This window comes from Gadus morhua, chromosome 4, assembly GCF_902167405.1.
Source record: "Gadus morhua chromosome 4, gadMor3.0, whole genome shotgun sequence".
NCBI classification, from domain to species: Eukaryota; Metazoa; Chordata; class Actinopteri; order Gadiformes; family Gadidae; genus Gadus; species Gadus morhua.
This window is the reverse complement of record NC_044051.1, coordinates 34,384,969-34,389,140: the sequence shown is the minus strand read 5'-3', so window position 1 is coordinate 34,389,140 and position 4,172 is coordinate 34,384,969.

Genomic DNA, 4,172 nt, shown 5'->3' with positions numbered 1-4,172 from the left:
TACATTGACATGCTCGAAATACACGGCACAGCTTCACAATTAACGCCTCACATTCACCCGCTGAACAGCACGTTCGCACACCATAAATGTGTAGGAGAGCTGCTAAAAATACTTTAGTTTCCCTGTAGCTATTGATCTACAGTAGACCGTTGTATCCAAGGAAACTTGGCGTGAATACTGCTAAACGTCATGGAAAGGAAAGCGAAAACAACAAACAAACAGATTTTAGATTGGGTAACATCATAGTGATGATTGATCCTGGAACAGGTTTTCTGAGCTGATCAGAAATCAGAAATCACAATATGTATCGTTTCATAGCATTGTCCCCAGCTAGTATGTGTTTGTTCCTAGTACTGGTCCAGTTCTACAGGGAGGAGTGTAGTGCTAGTCCTTGGTCACTGCGACAGGGAGAAGTGTCCTCTGTAGTGGGGGTTGTGTCCACAGATTTTAGATTGGGTAACATCATAGTGATGATTGATCCTGGAACAGCCCTGTCCAGGATCAATCATCCTGTCCCCTGCAGTGTGTGTTGTGGCCAGTAGTCCAGTGGTACTAGATAGGGAGGAGTGTCCCTGCACAGTAGTAGTACTAGTTCTATTCCAGTACTACAGGGAGTGTGGATGATGTCCAGAATTGAGGAGGATCTGACCGTTTGTGACCGTTATCATGATCGAGCCCATCTGGGCGAGCAGAAATGGTGTGGAAAGTATGAGTGTGAATGTGTGAAGTCCTCCGAGCTAGGTTTCTGTTTCGCATAATATCTGCTTAACCTGACTGGTAGTGATGCATTGACTTTTAACCATCAAGAGGGGTGTGGTAGCCATATATGATTAAATCATGTCATTTTTCAAAATTCGGACGGTAATAGCTTTTTTACACATTTTTTTCTGGGGGGGATTTATGCAAGGGGAACTTTGAATGCTTGGAAGGATTTATCCTCAAAAACCACCAACCCTTTGAGCTACAGAGCAAATATACTAGAATATATGTGCTTACTGAAGGATAAGACAGTAAAAGTCCTGGTTTTCCTGTGGCGGCGGTGGAGAAGGGCTGTAAAACCCAAGCGAAGGACTGCCACGACAAGGGGCGGCTACCAAAGTGTTCACAGCGCGTTGTTAACAGGTGTTGACACACCACAACCCAGAACACACTCCACCCCTAGGGGCCATTATGGGGAGCGTGGCAACCAGAGGTATTGGAGCCTCGGGCACTTTGCTGCGGGTCACCGGGAAACCTGGCTCTCTACACATCCTACCGAATCGCCGGTGGGGACCACTAGGGGACGGGAAGTCACGGTTTCGGTGGGTTCTGCCAAAAGGCCTCCCCGCAGAGGGTTTGTGTTTCCAGTGTTGTTCTTTAACTTTTTTTGGGGGGGGGGGGGAGGCATTGGAAACAGTGACGACGGCCGTGCTTTTCGGAAAAGTTCGGAGAACCAACCGAAATAGACTAAACTCTTTGTCCACACGTCCGCATGCTACCGCACGCGCTCTCTCCTCATTGAAACCAATTTAAAAGCGGCGCAAGAGCTGAGAGAAACAAGCCACGTGTACTACGGGCCCTTACTCCTTTGCCTATGTAACCCATCTGCTTAAAGCATTCACCTGAAAACCAAGTGTGTGCACTCTGACCTTCAGCACATCCGTACAGGATACTGCTGTACAAACTGGGGAAAACCCACCTTTTAAGGTTTATGGAGTGTGCTGTCAGAGTCACTGAGTCTCGCACTTTCACCACTCATCTCTTGCACTCACGCTACCGAAAGAATTCTGAAGCCGGACTTAATAATATAGATTCAACTTTAAGTCTGTAAGACTATCCCTTCACCAATGGGTCTTATGATTTATAAACATTGACTTTCCCCTGCTGCGCAATAATGTCCCAAAAGAAACACGTTTGTCATGATTGACAGCCGAATAAACATTATGAATGCCGGGCAGTGCATCTCCTGGGTCTGTGGTTGTCTCACGGCTGGTCTAACAGCAGGCACCGCAAAACCTCTGGACAGGCCGCAGGCGCCTGGGGTTCAACCGACCTCAGCGATGCACACGTTACGCCACTCTACAGATTCACTCTGCAGCCCGCATCCAGGTCTGATAGCCGTATAGCACCCCCCGCGCGTCACATCACTCATCCGTTCCTCTGAGAGAGGGGAGATGTGTCGACTAGCGGCTGGCTGGCGTCGCCACAGCTTGGATCTCGTTCACAGACTTACTCTCAAGCGTGGAACCTCGATGGTGGAATGATCTATGTGGGTCCACACGCTCTTTAGATTGCTTCCCTTTGTTAACAAAAGGACAACATAAAGACACTGACGTTCCCGATACAATCTGACTTCCCCTGAGAACATGTCTTCTTTCCTGAGAAACACTCACCTCTCCCAGGAAGATCTAATGCCTCCTGAGAACACCTCACCTCTCCAAGGAAGATCTCATCTCCCCAGAGAACATCTCTCCTCTCCAGAGAACATCTTACCCTTCCAAAGAACATCTCACCCATTGACTTTGTTGTTTGGTTTATTGCTTATTATCTCCAATTTTGCACTTAGCTACAACTGAAAATGCATTACTCTCTTTGTGTACTCATTTATTTACTTCTATGTGGAATGTTATTACCAGTTAATCCCTTTGGATGGAAGTGAGCTTAAAAACCGAAAGTAATGTTAACCATGTGTCAATAGAGTCATTAAAAAAGTTAAAGTTATCGTGTTCTACTTTTCTGAGAACATTCTTAATGCAAAACCCCTTTAATACTGACGTGGCATTCGATGATCTCAGATGAAGTACTTGGCATTAACAACAAGCCTGGAGTGTGTCGAGTGAGTGTTTGGTCCATGTTGGTCCGTCTTGCTGTGAGTGAGTTCAGTACCACGTTTGGCTAACCCTCTCTGTTCAGCATCCATCATTCAAACTGACACACAGCGGAGGGCGGTGGTTTACACAGCACTCTTTTAATCGCTGTTTAAGCAGACCCATGGGGCCCCAGCAGTTTAATTCTCACCGATGAAACGTTAAGTGGTCCGTGATAGCCGTTAATGACGCGCGACAGAACCGGGGTTTAAGTAGAACTCCGGCTGCTTTTAGGGATCAGGAGGACTGCATCTATTTCAAAAGGGGTTCATGCTAATATCAGTTGATAAGTGACAGAGAAGCAAGGTTGGGGTCGAAGATTATGCTCCAGTTATGGGATATGATTGTATTCTTTTTGGAAAAAAATTGTTGTTACTATTGTTAAAAAAATAGTCATATTTCGCAACAAGGCAAGGCATGTCCAAATTATCTTCATAATGGTGTTTACACAGGATTGCAATGTGGAATACAATTAAATACTGTACTTCTGATAACAAAAAGTACCATTGAAGGCTCCATTTATTTAATTTCAATGTAACGGTTTCAAGGAAAACATTATCATTTGTTTATCACTTTACTGACTAAATGAAAACATTGGTTGTTGAACAAAAACAAGCTATAGTGGGAGGCTTACCACGGGCCGATGGAGACGTCACATCTGGGACAAAATGGCTGGCGGGTATGATGCATATACAAAGAGAATTGGGAAAGGGGAGAGAACCATCATCAAGTGTCTGATTTATGAATTTAGGAGGATTCCGAGCAAATTTTTTTTAACTTTTTTGAGACCGATTTTCACTGCAGTGCCAAAACTGGTCTGCTCAAAGTTGAATCAAATAACAAACAAAGTGTCTGATTTATTTTCCATGATAAGACAGCATTTTTTCCTTCCATGTGTCCTTGTAATGGCAGGGGAGGCAGGCTGGCCCTCGAACGAAGTGGCGGATATCCCATCTTTTAGCCAGACCAAGACATATTTATAAAAAGTAAATCAAACATGTTGGCTTTGCTTCCTGTGGTTGCATTGCAGCAAGGCGTGGCGATCCATGGCACTCGCTGGAGGAAGAGCTGAATCATCTAGACCGAATTGGGAACGTTTTGAGATGACTCAGAGGACTTTCCTAAAGTCCTGGCTTTGGGTCTTTGGGTTGAAACGAAACTCTTATTGTTGTCATTCCGAAACCTAAGGATTCAAAGCTCTGTTTAGTAGCTTTAGACAGTAGTAGACAGTGAAGATTGTTCAGTTATATATATATCAGTTATAGAATGTGATTTTTTTGAAATCACTATTGATTAGATTTGACTACCGATATCTAGGCTAGTCAA